This window comes from Gorilla gorilla, chromosome 14, assembly GCF_029281585.2.
Source record: "Gorilla gorilla gorilla isolate KB3781 chromosome 14, NHGRI_mGorGor1-v2.1_pri, whole genome shotgun sequence".
NCBI lineage: Eukaryota > Metazoa > Chordata > Mammalia > Primates > Hominidae > Gorilla > Gorilla gorilla.
In genome coordinates, this window is record NC_073238.2 from 112,194,674 (window position 1) to 112,218,961 (window position 24,288).

General features: G+C 38.7%; 1 pseudogene; it reads left to right on the forward strand.

Moving 5' to 3' along the window:
- The first annotated feature begins 4,664 nt into the window (after positions 1 to 4,664).
- Positions 4,665 to 6,647, forward strand: LOC101144789 (proteasome subunit alpha type-6-like; annotated as a pseudogene).
- Positions 6,648 to 24,288: the final 17,641 nt, after the last annotated feature.

Sequence of the window (24,288 nt, forward strand, 5' to 3'; positions counted from 1 at the left end):
ACTATTTTGAGTGTGATGTGCTTTTATACCTTTAAAAACATCAGGATTAGTGAAGGGAAGAAAAGGTCACCCCAAGAGGATCACGAGGTCAGGAGATTGAGACCATCCTGGCTAACACGGTGAAACCCTGTCTCTACTAAAAATACAAAAAATTAGCCAGGCGTGGTGGCACATACCTGTAATCCCAGCTACTCGGGAGGCTGAGGGAGGAGAATCACCTGAACCTGGGAGGCAGAGGTTGCCATGAGCCGAGATCGCACCACTGCACTCCAGCGTGGGTGACAGAGGGAGACTCCTTCTTAAAAAAAAAAACAAAAAAAGGCACCCCAACTTTCAGTTCCCCAAAATAGCCATGTTAACAATGGATGTAAATCATTCCCAGCATCTTCCTATGCACATATACATATGCAAGTACGTGAACATAGGTAGAAGGATAAATAACTCGATGTTACTTTTGAGAAACTGGCTCTAAGTACTAAAAATGAATCACTGAAAGTCGCACAGCTAATAAAGTGGCAGAGTTGAATTTCTAACTCTGCCACTTAATTTCTAATTCTTCTAACAAGCTTCTAACTCTAAATGACCTTTTCCCCACTGTTAATCCTTTCACTTAAATTGAGTCCACTCATTCCATGCTCATTCAGCTATTATTTATTGAGAGGTTACACCTGCATCTGGCACTGCCACAATACAGAGATGGTCATCTACACATAAACCCTGATGTCAAAGACATCCTAGTCCTGTCTTCTTGCCATTCCCTTTTCTCTTAAGGCAGATACAGTTTAGTTTACTAGCAAGAAATAATTTGTACCTTCCCTACTTTCACATGTCAGCATCCCAGTAAACCCAGGCTGAGCCGAAATTCCAGACACAGCCCCAGAGACTGCTGCTGGCTCTGTTCACTTTTCAAGATCTGTGCATCAGCCTGAGCTAGTCCCTCCTGGGAACTTGAGGTGTCTGTGGGACACAGTAGACGGGGATGGCAATACAGCAGGGCTTCAAGGCTCTGCTGTTACAGGCTGGGTCTACTTCTAAGGAAGAATTCAGAGTAAAAATAGGATTCGTGAGGGGCAGTGGGGATACAGAGGCAGGTTGGGGACAGCAGGGCAAAGGGTTCCATGTATCAGATACTACACTGAAGAATAAATGCTGGGTCCATGGCTATAGTTAAATACCAGGTGTTTTTAGGTTTTAGTGAGTTTTTTTAGTTTAAAATGTTGGTTTGTTCACAGCACAGCTCTGTAGTGTGTTCTGAAGAGGTCTTATACCATGAGAGGGTTTGCTGAAAACGATGATAGAGTCAAGCGTTTGGGAAACCCCACATAACACATCTCACATCTTGGAAAAAAACTCAAATTCCACTCACGTCTCAAAAATAACCAGACCCCAGGACACTTTCTTTCGATTATACATAGTAGCACTCTCTGGAGCGCAATTTGGAAAATGCTGCTATTAGATATTTGGCCTCCAAATGCTGATGTGGGAACTCTGTCCAGGTGAGGGGACCTGGATCGGTTGTGAGCGTGAGAATTCCTCTGACCCCTGTAGTCTCTAGAGGGATGGCAGAGAAAGGGAGAGGGTTGGGTGCAATAGCTCATGCCTGTAATCCCAGCACTGTGGGAGGCCAAGGTGAGTGGATCATTTGAGGTCAGGAGTTCAAGACCAGCCTGGCCAACATGGTGAAACCCTGTCTCTACTTAAAGTACAAAAATTAGCCAAGCGTGGTGGTACATGCCTGTAGTCCCAGCTACTCTAGAGGGTGAGGCAGAAGAATTGCTTGAACCTGGGAGGCAGAGGTTGTAGTGAGCCGAGATCAGGCCACTGCCTTCCAGCCTGGGTGGCAGAGGGAGACCCCATCCTAAAAAAAAAAAAGAAAAGAAAAGAGAGAGGGAGAAGAGGAGAGGAGGCAATCTACAGTTGATGGACATTGGAGTCATTCCCAGTTTGAGTCTATTATGAATAAAGCTGCTATGAACATTTGTGTACATGACTTTTGGTGGATAGACACAATACTCACTCCTAGGTCACTATCTAGGAGGGGAATTGCTGAACTACAAGATTTGATTGTCAACTTTGGTAAACATTGATAGTTTTATCAAGTGGTTGTACCAGTTTACATAAACAAGCAACGTGTGAGTACTCCAGTTGCACCATGTCACAGGATGGATTGCCTGGGAAGAGGGCTGTGATACAGAGCTTAGTGTGCAGGATGCTTATTACCAAATGTCCTTGGGATTAACTCCTGTGGAAGGGAGTAGAGGAAGTAAGATTGGCCAGAGGGAGAAGTTGTGTGATGCAGGGCCAACAACCCCCAGACAGGGGGAGTTAGAATGGGGCCCTTAGAATTGTCCTGAGTTGGGCTCAGATGGTTTAGTCCTCTGTACCCTCTGCCTGTCAGTCATTGTGACCTTGAACAAGATGCAGAGGCAATCCCTGAAGGATCAGAGAGTGAAGGTTGTCAGCATTCTCAGCAGCAGGGCAGCAGTTACTTGACTGAAAGGAGGTCCAGGTGGTGCCTCACGGCATCTACCAACTCCACCTTCCACACACATACCTGGCACTGTCAGGCTTTGTCATTTTTCATTTCACTATTCTGGTGGGAGCGTGGTGGTATGTCATTGTGGATTTCACTTCATGTTTCTCTAAGGCCAGTATATTTATATGCTTATTGGTCATTGGTTACCCTCTTTTGTGAAATGGCTATTTATGTTTTTTGCCCATTGAGTAAATGTTTTGTTTACTGTTTTATCAAGTGACTCAAAAAAGATTTATTTAATCTTTTACTTACATATTTGTAGGAGTTCTTTACATTTTCTGGACACGTGTTTATAAGTACAGTGTACTATCCCAGTCTGAAGCTTGCCTTTTCACACTCTTGTTGATATCTCCTGATAAACAGAAGTCCTCACTTTTAATGAAGTCAATGCACCAATCTTTTATTTGATGGTTAACTGTTTTTGTGTTCTTTTAAAGAAATCTTTGCCTACTTTTGGGTTGTTCTTGACCTCCAGCCCCTCAGGGGTATGCTGAGTTGACCTTATGAATATGATAATAGGAAAATAACCATTGTAATCATACAGAGTTTACTGAACAGTGATGCACCAACCATCATCATCAGTCTCTGTTTCATATTATTGATGAAATATTTAAACATTAATAGAGTTGGCTCTTGGCCAGTGTTTCTGCAAATGTGTTCCATCAAGTACTAATGTTGAATAGGAAAAAGATTTCCATGGTCGAATAAGTTTGAGAAACACCTGCTTAAACAAAGTTAAATAGGCTCTTGTGGTTTTCAATATCCTAATGTGGATTATGTAACATTGTGAGATATAAATACATTATGTTCTGCAAACTATTTAACCATAGGATGCTAGCTTTTCTTAGAACATTTCACAGGACTAGTATTTCATAGTTTGGTAAATACTTCGCAAGGCAAAGGGTATGATGTCCAACAAAAAACAGCTTAATAAAAAACTGAATCTGAGAGTTCATAGTGAAATTAAAAAATAATAATAAGGATGAGCTATTTATAGGATACTAGCTAATAGATATGGAAAACAGAACCAAGAAGTCATCCCTTCCAATCCTCCACATCAAAGTAGATTCAGGGAAGGATCAGCAATCAGCAATGCTGAGGCCATTGGGTGGAAGGGTTAGAGGGAAACATATATTCACAAATTACTTCTTACTTGCCAAGGGAAAGAGGTAGCCTTTCAGTGATAAGAACTGGCGGACACCATATGAACCAGGTGATCAAACCAAACACTACCAACAAAGGGACAAAAGTCTATCATGGGCCCCTCTGTGACACAAAAGGAAGCACCCAGTGTCACCTATGTGGTATCTTCACCTGGATCGAATCATGGAGAAACAATCAGACAAATCCACATCATGAGACACGCCACAAAAATAGGTTTGGATGCTTCCAAACTGTCAATGTCTTGAAAGACAAAAATAATGGGATGGGGGGTTAAGGGGCTGTGCTAGATATAAGGAGACTAAAGAGATTTTTTTTAAAGAAAATAATGCATCCTAACATTTTTCCAACCTCCATCTTTCAAATGTGCAACATAGTTCCATCAAATTTTACTGTGTATAGAGACTCTCAAAAGAAGGAAAATGTGGCCCTCCCCTTAACAGGATGCATCAGAATCCATGTGGCGGCCAGGCGTCGTGGCTCACGCCTGTAAATCCCAGCACTTTGGGAGGCTGAGGCGGGTGGATCACGAGGTCAGGAGATCGAGGCCATCCTGGCTAACAACATGGTGAAATCCTGTCTCTACTAAAAATACTAAAAATTAGCCGGGTGTGGTGGTGGGCGCCTATAGTCTCAGCTACTCAGGAGGCTGAGGCAGGAGAATGGCGTGAACCCAGAAGGCGGAGCCTGCAGTGAGCCAAGATCGCACCACTACACTCCAGTACGGGTGACAGAGTGAGACTCCGTCTCAAAAAAACAAACAAACAAAAAACACATGTGGCTCACTGTAGAAAAAGCCAGCCTTTCCCCTGCCCTGGAAATCTGGGAACCTCCTTCCATTGCAGATTGAGCTCTACTCCTTTCCCACTGAGAATCTCTGGATTAAGCTAGGTGTTCCTTGTAACATAAGTGAGACTCTCAATACTCACTGCCCAGAGAGCCCGACTTCTGATCTTTTGCTGCCTTTATGGTTGACCAAGGCACTGCTGTCCTGGGGCAACAGCAAGAGCAAACCAGTAATTGCAGAGTTTATGCCATGAAAGCTGAATGGAAGAGGTGGGCTAGACATGTATGGGCCCCTTAAACCAATTCAGCTGTGTCTACTCTTCCTTCCCTGCTCCTTCCCTCTTTTCATTCCTTCTTTTGCCTCATGTGCCACGAGGACCTTTCCGTAGCCCCGTGTCAATGGATTTTCTCCACATCCTAAACATAGACAATTGCTAATTAAGTCATTCACATTATTTCCTTTTGAGAATGATTTTGGCCTGTTGATTGTTTTTCTAGCAATAAACATCTTTCTGGAAGAGGAATTAGCTCACTTGAGCAGCTGGTTTCAACAACTCCCTGCATTTTCCTTCAGCACCCAGGGACATGTGATTTGTAACTAAAACAAAATAAAAATGCACAGACTCTTCTCATTCACTCATACCAATAGTATTCGCTGTGTAATTTTTTCAAATGACCGACTTCTTTCCAAATATACACAACAAAACTGGTCAGCATTAAAACTGCGAGGACAGTGGTTGTCACTGTTTGCCATTAGATCTGTCAACTCCTTTGTGGAGCCTCTCAAAGCTGCCCATGGCCATAGCCTTGGGCCTGGGGTTGGAGTGGAGAAGAGCTGGCAGAAATGGCTGCAGACTGGAACCCGGCTGGAGAACCAGGGCAGGTACTTCTTGGGAAGGACCAAGGGAGAGTCCTTAAAGGGTAACCTGACAGCGTCCTCAGGGAGGAAATGTGATCCTAAATGGAAAACCATAAATAATGACTCCTCTGCTCACGACTCAAAGGAATTCCAAATAGTAGCAACAGAATACATCTTTCCTTTTCATCTTATCTGAAGAGTTGCTAATGTTTCTTTAAGACGACTGTGTCCTCTTTTTCTTCTTACAATGACTTGTCACGTCAGTCCTGAACAAATATTGTCTGATATATTAGCATACCAGTGGCTTAGAAAAATATAAAGGTAAAATGTACTAGAGCTGAACAATACAGATCCCCTAGTCACTCACTTTTAATTACATTTGGATGGATTATTCGTTGCCATGGAAACTCTCTACCCTTACCAAAATTTTTAGGCAAGGATCTCCTCCAAGTTTCACAGTTCTGTGTCTTAAAGACATTTCTTGTTCTATTTATGAGTTTAGAAGCTATGCGGCAATTTCCCATTGGGATAGCATGCAACTGTAGCTGCTGTCAGTTGCTCAAGACAGTTAATATAAAAGATATTGCACCAGAGATTGTGAGTGAAGTAGTGGGTGTACCAACACATTCCATGATTCCAGCACTGGTTTTGACCGCCACCTTATAATTTTTTCACCCAAGGTCCAGCTCTACCAAGTACAATATGCTTTTAAGGCTATTAACCAGGGTGGCCTTACATCAGTAGCTGTCAGAAAGAAAGACTGTGCAGTAATTGTCACACAGAAGATAGTACCTGACAAATTATTGGATTCCAGGACTCACTTATTCAAGATGACCAAAAACACTGGCCGTGTGATCACAGGAGTGACAGCTGACAGCAAATCCCGGGAACAGAGGGCACAATATAAGGCAGCTAATTGCAAATACAAGTATGGCTATTAGATTCCTGTGGACATGCTGTGTAAAAGGAATTGCTGATATTACTCGGGTCTATACACAGAATGCTGAAATGAGGCCTCTTGGTTGTTGTATGATTTTAATTAGTATATTTGAAGAACTAGGCCCTCGGGTGTACAAGTGTGATGATGCGGGTTACTACTGTGGGTTTAAAGCCACTGCAGCAGGAGTTAAACAAGCCAAGTCAACCAGCTTCCTTGAAGTGAAGAAGAAATTTGCCTGGACATTTGAACACAGTGGCAACCGCAATTACATGCCTTTCTACTGTGCTATCAATGATCTAAAATCTTCAGAGACAGAAATTCGAGTAGTTACAGTTGAAATTCCTGAATTCAGGATTCTTACATGAGCAGAGACTGACTGCACCTTGTTGTTCCAGCAGAGACTAAACATTGTCCTTAGTTTACCAAATCCGTGATGTCAATTCCTCTGTGTTTGGTAACAACAAACCAACTTTATGGAGGTCTCTGGATTGAAAAAGGAGGCTCTCCTGCTCCTCCTACCACTGAAGAGGTTAGGACTCTGTATTAGTAAAAACAATGCTTTTTGGGAAAAATGTAAAAACTAAAAAACGATCGTTTGCTTTCTATTGTTACAGATTCTTTCTATATGAAACTACTTCCTTTATTGTCTTTGGTTCAGTTGATTCATTAAATGGCTCTTTTCAATATGGTAGCCATTGGCCACATCCATGTATGGCTATTTAAATGTATATTATTAAACTTAAATAAAATTAAAATACAGTTATTCAAGTAGCACTAGCCACATTTCAAGTCACATTAGCCACATTCTAAGAGTTCAATAGCCATAGGTAGGTAGTGGCTACACATTAGTGTGATATACAGCATTTCCATCATTGCAGAACATTCTATTAAACAATATTACAAATAAAAGTTTGCTTGTATCAGAACTACTCAATTTTATTTGTTCAAAAACAATAAGGGACTAGAAACACATATGCAGAGCTAGCTTTATGTGTAAACAACCCTACACTTAGAAGAAATCAAAGCTCGGTTCAGTGCTCTGTTGTAGTCCTGAAATTTTTAGTAATTTTGAACAAGGCTCTGAGTTCATGCACAAGGCTCTTCAAATTAAGCAGCCAGTCTTGCACAATATAAGATGAAGCTTGGCTGTTGAATTCTTAGTTTTCACTTCCCCTGCAATTGGTTCTTTTCCAGCTGCCTTTTTTTTTTAGAGCAAGGAAGAACAGTTGACACACGAGATAAAATTCAGGTGCCTGGAATCCTTTAGACCACCTCAACAGTCTTATCAGGGATCCAGCTTTAAATAACACCTCTTAGGAATGATAAAAGCCTAAAACAATGTTTTGGCAATTCCAATACTAAGAAAAAGTTTAGCTTCTCTTAGTAACAGGTGTTTTCTACCATGAAATCTGAGTTGCCCACAATGGAATCCCTTTCTCTTATACAGCCTTGCCAGAGTTTTTTTTTTTTTTTTCTTTCAGACAGAGTCTCGCTCTGTCGCCAGACTGGAGTGCAGTGGCACAATCTCGACTCACTGCAATCTCCGCCTCCCGGGTTCAAGCAATTCCCCTGCCTCAGCCTCCGAGTAGCTGGGACTACAGGCGCGCACCACCACACCTGGCTAATTTTTTGTATTTTAGTAGAGATGGGGTTTCACCACGTTGGCCAGGATGGTCTCGATCTCCTGACCTTGTAATCCGACTGCCTCGGCCTCCCAAAGTGCTGGGATTACAGGCATGAGCCACCGTGCCTGGCCTGCCAGAGCTCATTTTTAAGATTTAGCCTGACTTGTTTTATTCTTCATCCACTCATTCCTTTATTCTTATAATCCTTCATTCAACAAATATGAAGCATCTGTTATGTATGAGACACTGTTACAGGTCTGAATAAAAAATTATGTGGCACATACCTACTGTTGCTATCTGGTAAATTATGTGCTGCAATTAACCCAACATTAATAACAAAAACAGGAGGACAGTAAAATCAAAGGCAGCCTGAGTATCATCAAGGATTTATTAGCTACTCTCCATGTTTCCATGGTCACATTAAAACAACAAAACAGAAAGAATGAACAATTCCTACTGATTCATGTACTATGTTATAAAGAGGAAAATTTCCCAACCAAATTTTTGTTAGTTTTTTTTTTAATATACCAACCAGATGAAGAAAAAATAGCACAGATAATAATAATACTAGTGATAATTTTGCAATTAATACTAAAGTCACTTTCACTTGTATTAGGAACTCATTGCATGATGTACCTTTCTGAAAAATCTGATTCCCAATTATGTTTGAATTAAACTAACATTTGCATTGGTGCTGCCTTCCTGGGCTCATATGGTTCAGGTACGTATCGAATGTCAAAGGAAAGACAGCATGTGACTACACAGGCCAATGAAAATTTGCAAAGCCAGAGACACTCATGCTGAGAATTGCAATGTCATATAAAAACACTTCTTCTCGCCTTTCAGTATCTTGGGAGGCTTTTAGAAATGCATACTACATAAACTGAATAGGAAATAAGGGCAAAGAGAATATAGTAGAAAAATAAGGAAAAAAAAACCCCCGTCACAGGTAAAGTTATTTTTCACAGCGCATGACAAATGGTCCTGTATTTAAAAAAAAAAAAAAAAGGAATGGAATATTGCTTGTTGCCCAGGCTGGCCTGTACTTTTGAAAGCTGAGTTCTTCATACTTAATTCTGAGTTCCCTGGTAGTCAAAACCAAGAGGAAAACAAAATTACACTATTTATAGTGCTTTTTTTTTTTACAGTGTTTTATTTTTCCTTTTTTTTTTTTTTTTTTTTTGAGACAGAGTCTTGCTCTGTTGCCCAGGCTGGAGTGCAGTGGTGCAATCTTGGCTCACTGCAACCTCTGCCTTCCTTGTTCAAGTGATTCTCCTTACTCAGCCTCCTGAGTAACTGGGATCACAGGCACCCACCACAACGCCTGGCTAATTTTTGTATTTTTAGTAGAGACGGAGTTCATGATGTTGGCCAGGCTGGTCTTGAACTCCTAACCTCAAGTCATCCATCCCCCTTGGCCTCCCAAAGTGCTGGGATTACAGGCGTGAGCCACTGCACCTGGCCTAAGTGTTCTTGAGATAAAAACAACCAACTCTAGAGATCGACACCAATGTTTCCGTGGATCCCCAAAAGAGCACACTGTATGATTGTAGTAAATGACGCCATCAGCCACAAGGTGGGGACTATTTAAGTCTTGTGACCTCTATCATTTGTTTATTCGTTAACATTTATTCTTGTCAATGCTTAATGTTTATAGAATAATTTTGTGGCTTTTCCATAAAGGGATAGATTTTAAAATATTTATTTATAGCATTCCAGGAAGAACACAGGAATAAAAGAAGAAACAAAAGGAGAGGTGGGCAGGAAGACTGATTAGGGAGCAGAGAGCAGTCCTGAGAAATTAGCCCTGTTGGATTTAGATTCCTAAGCAATGACCTAAGAATGTCCCGTGGGAAGATGCGAGGCATTTAACAGAGGCAGAGATGGAGTCCAGAGAGTCTCTGGGCATGACATCCAGATAGTATTTGAGGGCTATTTAAACATATATATTTTTAAATACACTTTATTTTTTAGAACAGTTTTAGGTTCACAGAAAAACTGAGCAGAAGTACAGAGAGTTCTCATACACTCCCTTCCCCCACACCCACAGCCTAACCCACTATCAACATCCTGCACCAGAGTGGTGCATGTGTTACGGTCACTAAACCTGCACTGGCACATCATGTTCGCCCGAAGTCCATAGTTTAGATTAGTGTTCACTCTTGGTGGTGTACATTCTATGGATTTTGACAATGCGTAATGACATATCTTCACCATTATAGGCCCATATATGTTTATCCTCAAGAAATTCCAGTTGCTTGTAGTCCTGAGGCTAGACATAAGCATGAGGTTAAGAAAAAGTTTAGGTTCTGTTAGTAACAGGTGTTTTTTACCATGAATTTTGAGTTGCGGGAACAAGAGTGCAGGATATGAGAACAGCAGAACCATGCGGTGGAAATGTTCCTGGTCCGTGGTAGAAATCAACAGGTCTAGGCCAAGAGAGTGGAGTGAGTGGTAGACTTTCAGCTCAGGAGTTTGTTTTTTTATGAACTCCAAGCTTTACTTTCTCTAGTCCTGCTCTGGAAAACTATAAATTCTGGAGGGCGGTGGAAATAGCATGTGTAATGGGGAATAATGGAGTGTGGGATAAATCTAATTAGGAAAAGCCAATTATAATCTTACCTCAGAAGACTGAGATGCTTAGGGAAATGGATTAAATTTTAAAGTTAATTAGGCAATAATATATTACACCATTTGTTGAAAATCTTTCTAAAATTTATATGTTCATTTCAGAGTCACAATAGCAGCAAGTTTTGGGGTCATATACCAGTTCCCAATTCCCCATTAAATTGGGTGACAATACTGAAAACTAAAGACTGAAAAAGCACCAAAGTCAAGGTGGAATTTCCACTGACTGCATTATCCCCGGGTCCACAGTAAATAAACACACACACACACACACACACACACACACACACGAAGGTAAAATTCTAGAGATAATCCTAGTATGGCAAAGGACAAAAAAGAATTTCCCATATGATTGCCATGATCAATATTTAACATATTCTATATCAGAGACTTGAGTGCCCTCAAATTTTGGTATCTGAGAGGGGTACTGGAACCAATTCCCCATAGATACTAAGGCCTGATTTCAAATCAAGGCTAACCATAGTCAGCTACAAGATAATTTTTAAAAATCCCACTCATTAATGTTAGAAAAAAAGAAACAGAAAACACCTCACTAAGAAAGGTGAACAAGGTATGGTGAAGAAACCACAAAACTAAATAAGGTTTCTAAGAGCATCTTGACATCATGTTGCTGGAAGACCTGATGCTGTTAAGATGTTACTTTTCAAGGATTTAATGTATGCCCTTAATGCAACATCAATTAAAATGCCAATTTTGAAGAAATTGATAAAATGATTATTGTATATAATTCATTCAGAAAATAAGTTGAAAGAGATTGGAACATTTCAATAATGTATAAAAATGTGAGGGAATCTTGGGTGTCTGAGCCTAATGTGTTTGATAAAACTACATTAGTTAAAATGAAAAATAAATAGAATTTTACATATGTTTTGGAGTCAGACCTGGTTGGTTCTGTGCCAACTCCTAGCTAGGTTATCTTGAGCAAGTGGTTGAACCTTTCTAAGAAAATGAGTATATTACATGTATTATAAGATTGTGATTTGAACCAAAAGAGATAATCACTTAGCACAATTCCCACTACAATTCTACTGTTGTTTTATGTGATAACAAAATATTTAGGAAAATATGTCCTATGAACCAAAAGGTCACTTTTTAAACCTGATAAAGGAAATAATTTACAATGACATAATATTATGAATCTATTCATGCTGCAATAATACCTATTGCTGGGAGTGGTATGGTAAGGTAGACCCAAGAGTGTTGCAAAAGTCCTGGAGAGTAGCTTAGTAATACTTACCAAGAGCTTCAAACATGTTTCTACCCTTTAATGAAGTAATTTAATTTTAAAAATCTAACCTAATAACAAGTGATATAAGGACCTATATATTAGTTGCTATATTATATGTAAGTATTTAAATATTCACCAGTGAAACTATTAAGTAAAACATGATATAGCCACAGGAGAATATTTTAGGCTATGTATATTTATGCAAATAAAGAATTATAAATGACATCGTAAAATGTTAGAGCAGAATAAAGAATGATATACTGTATAATGCCAAATTTGCAAGTTAAAGCCATACAGATATCTATGTATGGCAAAAATAAAATATAACATATGTTATCTCTGAATTATTAAATTTCTTTATGCTTTTCTATATTTTCCAATTGCCACAATAAGCAATTACTTATAGTAGAAAATATGTTACTTAATGTCAGAATAGACAAGCCACTGTAGACCAAGAAAAAAGAAAAAAAGTATAAGATCTAAGTATTCTTTAAATGAAATAAAATATGTCTACTTCCTGCCTTACTATTAGCTTGGTTCAATTAGCTTAATGGATATTTTTGGCATTGATTTGGGTTATTTTAAAAGGCTTGGGATTATCTCTGAAAATACTAATCTTTCTATAGCATTTACAAAATTGGACTATTAGGCCTAATGTGTGTTTAGGGGAATGACAGAATAGTCACTGGAATCATATATATAAATACTTATATCTTAATTGCTATTAACAGCATTACTGTTATAATTTTTCTTTTTCTCTTAAAAAAGAAAGTTAATGAAAAGAAATTGAGGGTCACAGGTATTTGGATTCTTGTTAATGGAGATTCTCCTCTTTAATGAAAATTACAGAGTACCTATATGTAATAATTCCCTTTCTCATTAAAGAAATGAGCATAGCCCTTGGGATGTGTGAAAATTTGGTGGGAATTCCAATTTACTCACTAACTACATGACTTTGACCAAAAACTTCACCTCTACCAACCTTGGTTACCTCAACTAAAACATGGGGACAATCCTGAGTTGTTTTGAAGTTATTCCTGATGCACCTGTGGCTAGGATTGGAAAACCCAGGCTTTTCCCCAGGCAACTAAATTTAGGGGACATTTTAAATAGAAAACAATGTGTAATTTTAAAACGTGTTGTATTTAGAAGACGAGAGCAAATCAACATATTCTTTCAGCAGTACAGAAAAACACTGATTTTAGAACAGGGTTAGCAAAAACAAATTGTTAAAATTGGAATTACAGACCAGAGGGTGTGTTTGGAGCTGTATTTACTATTTGGCCTCCTTGCGTTTGTAGTAGAAATGCTTAATACATTCCCCAGCCCTCACCCCCGTCTTGGTCCGCCCCTTTCTTCCTTCCAGGATCTTATAAATTGAGTTATCTGGTTTATTAAATACTCTGATTCAAGAGGCCAATGTTGACGTATAATCTGGTAAAGACAAGGACATTCTACGTGGTTGGTGGGAAGCAGACAGCAGGAGGGAAGGTGGGTAAAAAAACGTGCGCAGTATCCAGTGACCACCTGAAGAGCAGAAGGTTTCTTTCTCCCAATAACTAGCTAATTCTTGGTGGGAATGGTCCACCCTTCAACTTCCCTAATTTTAGAAACATTTTTCTTCTTTTTGTTTACTAGATATGTGTTATAAAATGAATTATGTCCTCAATTCATAGGTTGAAGCTCTAACCCACAATGTGATTACATTTGGAAATAGGGCCAGTAGAAAGGTAAATAGGCACAAATGACTCATGAGGATGGAGCTCTAATCTAATAGGACTGGTGTCCTTATAAGAGGAGGAGGAGATGCCAGACCTCTTTCTCTCTCCGCTCACACACAGCGAAAAAGGCTATATGAAGACACAGTGAGAAAGCAGCTATCTGCAAGGCCTCAGCAGAAATCAACTCTGCCAGCACCTTGATCTTGAACTTCCAGCCTTCAGAACTGTGAGAAAATAAATTGATGTTGTTTAAGCTATCCAGCCTGTAGTATTTTGTTATAGAAGCCCAAGCTGACTAATAGAATGTGTTGCTCCATTACAAAAAAAAAAAAATTCTGATTCACTGGTATTACCATAAATGCTGAAACAGCCTACACACTCCCAAATAACTAAAACCTAATAAAATGAACTTCATCTGAAACTACTCTGAATACATTCACAAACTGTGAACCACAGATTGTATCTGAATCTCTGTAGATTAAAACATTAACTCAAGATTTTGCAGGATTGTCAATTTAAGCATTATTTGTATAACGTGATACATAAAATCCTTGTGTTTTAATTTTAACTTTATGGCTTTCTTTGTACTTTTAAAATAGGAGTTTGTGACAACAATGTGATAATCATAGCTATTGGAAAAAAGAAAGGTGAATTACAATACACTGGGAATCTCCTGTATTGGATCAGAAACAAATGGAGTCAGATGTTGCAGAGCCCAGTGATTGTGTGGATATACACAGATGACTTAAAGATTTAAAACGACTTGGCTTTAAACAGTTGCCTTGAAACGTGAATACAAATCAGGGACTGTGGCATTTTTATTTGTGGGTATTTGTGTTTGTAAATGTACACATCAACTGTTTGAAAATCAGAAATCTCTAGGGCCTGGGCAAATAAGTAGAACATAACAGAACATACTTTATATATACACCCATTTTCTTTACAGTATTTAAAAAGATGAAAAGTAGCTTAAGTGGGGACCTAAGAGGTGGAAAAAAAGAAATACTATAAATAAAATATTCAGAAGTCTGTAAGGTGATTACTGTAAGAAGGAGAATCAATATGAAAAGCACAGTACTGTTTGGCTCTCGTCTTTTTGACTTTTTTAGCCCTGGGCAGAGGGACAGTCTTGATAGAAGAGAAGCTAAAACATTGACTGCTGGCATGCATATGTACATTTTGGTCCAAGGCTGTGTGAGTTAATCACCAAAGGGGAAAATGATAGCATTGGGTTTTGGCAGTAAGAGTTATAGAGTTAGCTAAATGATAGGTCTGGACAATAAAAATATTGGCTCCGTGGAAGAAGGTGGAAACCAACACTAAGGAATCTAAGGATTAAAGGAGGTTAAAGAGACCATCTTGTGTATCCTTGTTAGTAAATGGATGCCAATTAATCAACTCTGTGGCCTGTGGCCTCTGTGGCCTGTCCTGGTCTCAGGACCTCTCGGAAGCCATTCCCAATCCCTCTTAGAATCCAGCTACAAGGATTAAAAGAATAACTTCCAGCCCGGATTTTGCAACATGTTGGACAAGTATCTCAAGAGATATCTACCAAAGATAAAGCCATTTGAATTCACTTTCATTTAAATATGAATTGTATGTATCAATTTGAAGAGTGGAAGAAGGTATCAGCAAAGCAAATATTTTAAAAAGCAAACACCCAATTTTGCCTTTTTGCTGACCACAGAGCATTTCCACATTTAAAAACTAATGTGAAATCTTCATAAATTCTACTCTTATTTATCCTTAAGTACTATACTTAGCATCATAGAACTTGAAGGTAACCCGGGGATCAGCTTATTCAAGCCCTCAGTTTTATCCCCAAAGCCCAGAAGTTTACAACTGCCCAGGACTCACAGGTGTTCCACAGAGCCACAAATGCTTCAGTCCCAAACTGAGCTCATTGTGATGCACCAAATTTGTTCCTTTTCTTACAACGTTTATGTCAGATAATAGTGGAAGTATATTCCAATTACCTAAAAATTTAGGAAAGTTTTAAACTCTTTTCTTAATCCCAAATTATATCATTTCTATTTATTCATTTGTTCATCTATTTATCCATCCATTTATCCATCAAGCATTGACTTGTCATTGACTCCATAAAGACACTCTGCTGGACTCTTCATACTTAGTAATTAAGTAGAATACAGTTTCTGCTGTCCAGAGTTTCAGTGTCTGGATGGAGAAAGTGTATGCAAATAAACAGTGAGTGAAGTGCTCTAAAGGAATGCTGTGGTATAACAGAGAATAAAGATCTGAATTCAGCTTGGGGTAGAGTCAAGAATACTTTAAAAAAGTGCCTTTTCCATTAAGCTTTGAAAGTTCCATAGGATGTCCCCAGGTAGATCGGAGGAGGAGGAAAGGCAGACATCATTCCACCTGGGTTATGCCAGCAACCTCCTATCACACCTTCAGTCTTGTTCCCCTTAAACCTATTCTCCCTACTATAGCCAGATTGCCTGGGCAGACTTTCTAACTCTACTTCCCTTTTCCTCTCCCTTCCTTAATTCTTTCTGCTCTTGTCACTTTGTTTTTTGTTAATCAAAACATAACCATAGTTAATACTTTTGTTAGAGTGAAAATAGAAGAATGAAATGTTTGACTCTTAAAAAATGCATGTAGACAGAATAAGAAAGCAGGTTGTTCATTCAAAAATGCAAATTAAGTAATGCTTACAACTCTTCCATGGTTCTCTTATCTTACATAGAATAAATTCTATTTTTTTCTTTGAGATAGGGTCTTACTCTGTTGCCAGGCTGGAGTGCAGTGGCACATTCACAGCTTACTGCAGCCTTGACCTCCTGGGCTGAAGTGATCCCCTCATTCCCACCTCAACCTCTCTAGTAGATGGGACTACAAGTGTATGCCACGACACCCGGCTAAAATTTTTAAACATTTTTTGTAGAGATAGGGACTCACTATGTTGCCGAGGCTGATCTTGAACTTCTGAGCTCAAGCAATCTTCCTGCCTTGGCTTGCCATAGTGCTGGTATTACAGACGTGAGCCACTGCACCTGGCCTAAAAGCCAAATTCTTAACACAGATGGTAAGTACCTATTGACTGCTCAAATTCCTTTGGGGAAACTGCATGCCCTCAACTAATGAGGAGTTGGCCAGGCATAGGCAACACATACAGGGCCACCACTTCCCAATGCAACTCCTATTTTTGAACCAGAATAAGACCATCCCTACACAGATAAATTGTAAAAGTCATGAGTTGGTCAGGCATAGGCAACACATACAGGGCCACCACTACCCAATGCAACTCCTGTTTTTAAACCAGAATAAGACGCCATCCCTACACAGATAAATTATAAAAGTCACCCCGTCCATGGGGAAACAGCCCTATGCATACACAGGCAGGCAAGCAGACACCATCTTGTGCAAATGAAAAGCTGCCTTTCCCTCCAAGAAAATGCAGCTCCATGCCAGGATACATAGCCTGGTGAGCAAATGGGCCTGGCTTTTGGCCCCCATTCACTCCCCGTGACCAGATGCCTTTGTGCAGTGCACAAACCGTGGACAAATGATCTGGACTGCAAGCAGAGACTGATTCGTTCTAGGTACAGTGATCAACTCAGGAGTAGGTAGGCGACCAAGCAGCGTCAGAGTTTTTCAAGACTGATAAATAGATGTGAGGACAAAGAAGACCTTCCCCCCTGGGGATATTAACCTGGGAAACTGTATATTTTACCTGTTGTAGCCATTTTTTCACCATGTGGGAAGAGGCTATAATGTAAATAAAAGAAATGCATAGAAAGACATACGCACAGAGAGAGAGGGAGAGAGAGAGAGAAAGTGCTGATACTACTGCCTGAGCTTTTATCTATATCCAGCTAAGTCTGAGGCCTTGTCTGGCTGTAGGCTGTCTAGTTATGTAAGACAATGGATTCCATCTCTTTTTTTTTTTTTTTTTTTTTAGACGGAGTCTTGTTCTGTCGCCCAGGATGGAACTGCAATGGCGTGATCTCGGCTCACTGCAACCTCCACCTCCCAGGTTCAAGCAATTCTCCTGTCTCCGCCTCCAGAGTAGCTGGGATTACAGGCGCACGCTGCCATGCCCAGAGTTTCACCGTGTTGCCCAGGCTGGTCTCAAACTCCTGAGCTCAGGGAGTCCACCAACCTCAGCCTCCCAAAGTGCTAGGATTACAAGTGTGAGTCACTGTGCCCAGCCAATTCCATCTTTTAAAGTTGGCTTGTTTCACTAAAATATTGTCACTAAAATAGCCCATATACATATAGCTTATCATAGGGTTTGCAAATTCATATGTCTATAAAAATCCTATGCAAAAGAAAATATGATCGAGACAATATGGAGTGTTGGGGACTGTGACAAAATTGGGAACCATTGCCCTATCTTGAAGAACCTTCTCCTGCTTATCTCCAATTGACCTGAAAAATTTATGTCCAGCAGAGCTGAGTCTTGTACTTTTATTTTAAAGGGTGCCCTGGAAACACAGATATTTATGCCAAAATCTTCTAATTTTTTAAATATTATCAACTAACTCTAAGTAATGTTAAAACACCATGCAGGTCAAATGTAATATATTTGCAGGCCAGATCAAGTCAGCAGTTTGGAACTGCTGACATATGTTACTGCAGAATGTGTTCTGTTCTTCCTCTCTGCTCCATGTCATTCTACTCCCAATTACTTTCCACCTTACTCTCTCTGCTCCAAACTTTTTTTTTTTTGAGATGGAGTCTCAGTCTGTCACCCAGGCTGGAGTGTAGTGGTGCAATCTCGGGTCACTGTAACCTCTGCCTCCTGGGTTCAAGCGATCCTCGTGCCTCAGCCTCCCGACTAGCTGGGATTACAGGTGCCTGCCACAACGCACAGCTAATTTTTGTATTTTTAGTAAAGACGGGGTTTTGTCATATTGGCCAGGCTGGTCTCAAACCCCTGACCTCAAGTGATCCACCCACCTCGGCCTCCCAAAGTACTGGGATTACAGGTGTAAACCACCCTGCCTGGCCCAAAACTTCTTTTAGCTCCTTGAATACCCCACTCTCTTTGGAACCTCCAAACTCTTGAGAATACTGTTTGTTACCTCTGACTCAAACTCTTTTGTCCGCCCTTCTATCCTTTGATCTCAGCTCAATTGTCACTTCTTCCAAAAAACTTTCTCTGGAATCATAAGTCTGGGTTAGATATGATGCCTCTGTGTATTTTTTGAAAAAAAAAAAAAAGAAACAAAGAAACAAACAAAAAAAAAGAGCTAGTTCATTTGAATTCATACAGAACTTTGTATGCCAAGGTAAAGATTGAAATTATTTCTCTGCTAGCGGTTCTCAATCAGGAGGAAGACCTTTGGTCCTTAAGAAAAATGTAAGGCCAGGCGCGGTGGCTCACACCTGTAATCCCAGCACTTTGGGAGGCCAAGGTGGGTGGATCACAAGGTCAGGGGATAGAGACCATCCTGGCCAACATGGTGAAACCTTGTCTCTACTAAAAATACAAAAAAAAAAAAAAAAATTAGCTGGGTGTGGTGACACGCACCTGTAGTCCCAGCTACTCAGGAGGCTGAGGCAGGAGAATTGCTTGAACCCGGGAGGCGGAGGTTGCAGTGAGCTGAGATCGCACCACTGCACTCCAGCCTGGGCGACAGAGTGAGACTCTGTCTCAAAAAAAAAAAAAAAAAAAAGAAAAGAAAGGAAAAATGTAAACATCTGGGTCCCATCCCCAGATACAGGACTAGGCCTGAGGCAAAAAATTTAAGGATACTCCCCAAAACTCAGCAATCAAGATAAATGTTTGGAAGCAACATTTAAAAAAATCAAAATTAATGCAAAAAATTCCATAATAAACAAAATACCAAATTTTTAATAAAGACAGAATTGTAGTTACTGATATTTCCCATTAAGTTCCAACATGACTTGGTATAACATTTCTTTAAATTTTGATATTTTGTTAATTATGGATTTTGCATTAAATTTTATATTTTAAAATATTACATTAAATTAATATTTATCTTGAGCAATGAAGTTTTGAAGTACCCTTAAATTTTGTGCTGAAGCAAGTGCCTCCCTTGCCTTACCCTAGCCCTGGTCCTATTCAAGTGTAGCGTAAGAATTTACAGTAGTACATTTCCACTTCTCCACTCCCAGCCTTTGTGGTAATGTTGTCATTCATTTTATTTATTTAGTTATTTTTTACATAATTATAAATTCATACTATGCTATCATTATTTTTATTTATACTGGCAATTGTCTTTTAAGGAGATTTATATATTTACCTCTATAGTTACCACTGGTGCTACAGATTCCTTTCTATAGAAACATATTTCCCTCTCTTATCATTTTTCTTTTGCCTAAAGTTCGCCCTTTAACATTCTTGTAGTGCAGGACTGCAAAGTATAAATTTTTGCAGCTTTTATGTGTTAAAAATAAATCTTTATAAATAATGATATTTTTTCTGCATATAGAATTATGGATTGACAGGATTTTTTCCCCCACTCGGTACTTTAAAGATGTCCCGCTGTCTTCTCACTTACTTTATTTCTGATGAGAAATGTGCTATAAACCTTGTATTTGTTCTACTATACCTAATATCCTTTTTTACTGTGACTTTATTAAAGATTTTTATTCTTATTACTGATTTAAAGCAATATTTTTATTATGGACCTTGTTATAGTCACCTTCATGATTTTTGCCCATTTTGGGATTAAGATGGGAGAATAAATCTGGTTCCTGTTATTCCATCTTTGCTAGAAACAAAACTTTTTGGGTCATTTATCCTTGGTATAACTCCTAATACATTTAGACAAGCCTACCATCTTATCATTTGCTTTTTACTTGTTCTTTTTTTTTTTTAGTTTCTTTTTTGTCTCTCAAAGCAAGGAGAGAACATCTTGCTTTCATTTTGATTATTTTTGACTACTCTATTTTTTCCTTCTACTAGTTTGAAAGTTCTGCCTTCCTTTACTATTATTTTAGTGGTTACCTCAGCAACTATCCAAGCAGCCATGGTTTTAAATACTATTTTTATGTGAAATGGTTATGCTTTTCCTTAGCAATGCAATAAATCAAGCATACTTTATCATTATTTAAGCTCTTCTCAACTTACATACCCTTATTTTCCTTTATTTTAATTCTATATATTTATTGACTCCCAAGATATTACTTTTGATATTCCTCATTTAAGTACATCCACATACTTGACATTTTTATTGCTTCTTAATTTCTTCATGAATATTTGACTTTCTACTGGTATCATTTTCCTTCTCCTTGAAGAGTAATTTAGGTCTGCAGGTGGAAAATTCTCATGATGTTTTATTTCTGCATTAAAATGTTTCTTATATTATCTTTACTCTGTATATTTTCACTGGGCATGAGTTATACAATAGCATTTATTTTCTTTCAGCAGACAGGAGATAGTATTTTATGTCTTCTAATACTCATTATTGTTTTTCAGAAGTCAGCTGAAATCTAGTTATTGCTCCTTTAAAAGCAATCTCTTTTTTTCTGGAAGATTTCAAATTTTTTCTCTGTTCTTTGGTTTTCTGCAATTCCAGTATGATGGATTTGGGTTGTGCATTTCTTTTTATTTATCCAGTTTGAATTTTTGAATATGTAGATGCATGTCTTTAATTAACTTAAGAAAATTTCAGCCTTTATCGCTTCAAATATTGCTTTGGTTTCATTCTTATTTTCTCCCCTTTCTTATTTTAAATTTGCAAAAACATGTTTGGTTATTCTCATCATTACCCCTTTTTTTTAATTTCGCATTTTTTTTAATCTTGTCCCTCTTGCTTCCTTCTGAGTATTTTGCTTTCATCTATCTTCCAGTTCACAAATTCTCTTTTCAGATGTGTCTAATCTGTTACTAACCATGTCAACTGAGTTGTTAATTTCAGTTATTGTATGCCTTAATTCTAAACTTCTGTTTGGTTCTTTTTCTAATCTGCTGCCTATTGCTTTAATGGTTTTAAGTTATCTGTCAACATTTTCACTCTTTAATTTCCTTGAACATCAAAAGCATAGTTTTTAAACATCTGTGCCTGATAATTCCAATATTGGGAGCTCTTGAGGGTCTGTTTCTGTTGTTGCTTGTTTCTATTTGTCTTTCTTCAAATTTTATTGTCCCTTCATGTGACTGGTTATCTTTCATTGTGTGCCAGTTATTGTATTTGAAAAATAATTAGTCAGGCAACTGATATACTAGCAATCCATAATTTTATTATTCAATTTCAGAATTGAGTTTTTTTTTTTAAATCAGCCAGACCACTTGAAAATGGATTACTGCCCTTGTGGGAGATTATTTACTTCTGGTTTATTTTTTCTTTAAGGTCACAATGCAAAGTAAAGCACTTACTATGACCTCTACCTTTGACAGGCTCTGAACTGCAGTGTTTACTTCCCAACAGTTCAAGGCTGTCTGGTACCAGCCAGAATGTCAGCAGTCTCACTGACATTAGCAAACACCCTCAGGGGAAAAAGAAGTATCAAATGACATTTTCCCTCTGAATTTTTATCTTCCCTTGGATTGTGCCCCAATAAATCTGCTCTAACTTATAAATCCACCAGTGCCTTCAAGAATACAGCCCACTTCACCCCTTGCTGACTTTCTAATTGTCTTCAGTAAAATAATTGGTCTGAATTTAGGTAATTTTAAAAAATTTAATTTCCTTTTTTTCTCACGAATGAGGTTAAGCATTTTTTCTTTAAAAATCATACGCATTTTTCATTTGATTTGTAAGAATATTATCAACATTTCAAACTCATGATTTTTCCTAATCTACTGTCTGGTTTAAAAATTGCCAAAGAAATATTTTGGGGAAACAAAAACTATAAAAATTATAATACGCTTTGATAACATAAATTGTTTCTATTCAACCAAAAGTATAAAAACGCTTTTTATTCATTGAAAATTAGACTTTATCTCTACTTCTTTACTAAATAAACATTTTAAAATATTAATTTGAAGGGCAAACTACTGGCCTTCTCTGGAGTGATCTGCCCTTGACCTCACAGGTGAAGCCTGTGCATATGCAGTTTTAAGAAGAGCTACAGATAATTGAGATCCTGGTTAATATGCTGAAACAGATGTCATTGAATGACTCAGTCGGCTTCTTCAAACATCCTTGTGGTCTACCTTATTGCATGCAAAAAGATAGAAAACTAAAGATTATATTTCCCCAACTCCCTTCACATCTTGGGGTTAGTACTTAACCAAATAACCACACCCATACAATATTTGGAAAGGGAAGTGAGGCATAACCTGTGCTTTTGTTTCTGAAGGCCTATTTCCTGTAGTAGCATCATCGGGAGTTCCATTGTCTAATCCTGGCTTTGTGGCTATTGAGTGGTTTGTGTGGATTATCCATTTGTTGGCATTACATGGGGGCATGGAGCTCAGTCATGGTGGTGGCTTCCTGAACTTCAGTTCCTAGTTGCTGCTGTGGCTGTGATGTCCTGATTCCCCAGTTTCCTGACTATTGCAAAAATAGCAGCACCTTTGGTGAGCCAGTTTTGCTATGTTTTGGGTGTCATTCCTAGAAGCTCAGCCTCAAGTACATACTTTATTATTTTGTAAGCTTTTAGTTACCTGAGGAACTAGATTGGTTACTACTCACTACACCTGAAAAGCAGGCTTCCTGCATGAGTAAAGTCTCAGAGGACTTAAAATGAGATGGGGCATGATCAGAATTATGTTACAGAAACAGAACTCTGGCTTAAAGAGGGCCACCAGAGAGGCAGGGAGGTCAGCTACAGACAATCAAGCCTAGTCAATTTTACTCACCTGGTATTTCTCAAATCTGCATTTCCTGTATTGCCAAGGATTGAGACTGCCCCATCTCACCCTGAAACTCTTGACCAACTCGATAAATCATCTCCTTTCTCCTCCGCCCTATTCCTTGCTTCCTCTGTGCCCTTCGTACCATTGCTAGAAGCTCTATGATTCAGACCAAATGGTGTTGCTTCATTGCTCAGTGGTCTTCAGTGCTGCTCTATCATCAACAAATGTTCCAGCATTGGGAAGAAATTTCTTAGTTCCTTTTTTTTTGGCCTTATATCCTACCATTTTTCCTGTGTACCTGGTCTCTAGTCATACCTGAATACAAGGCTTCAGGAAATGTAGAATCTTTTTTTCTGTCTACCTACCTCTGCATGTGCTTGTCCATCTCCCTCTCCTCTTGTCTCTCTTGCAGCTTTTTCACATCTTTCAAGATTCAGCTCAAAGATGATTTCTTCTGTGAAGTCTTCACAAGGAAAGGAGCTCACACTTTCCTCTGTGTCCTCACAGTATCCTCACTTTCCTCCACGGCAATTGCCATCTCTTCTACACGAAATAGGTCTTGCTAAATTTTTTGTGCCAGTACAAAACACAGCTGCTGGCACATAATGAATGAACAACATTGCTTGTTGAATGAATAAACAAACTGTTTGCCACACTTGGATTTAAGCCCAGTTCTAGGATTCTTTCTAACACAACATATTATTTCTCTCCTTACCTCATAAATTCTACTGAAACTAAATTAATTGCTCAATTGTGGAACTATCTATAATTTATATTGCATTATCCATAATTTCTTGGATTGTCTAGTTACTGTTAAAAAAGGGGGACACCTTTCTAATTGCCAATAACTTTATCCATTGCATATTAAATACACACACACACACACACACACACCACACATACATACAATCACAGCTAGTAGCACTGAAGAAGCTACAAACAGCTCAAATGTTCTATGATAAGTATGGGCAAATTATAAAATAGCCATTTATATATATTGTTTACTCTACATTCTAATATTCATTAATTCTTCTAATGTGCCTAGTA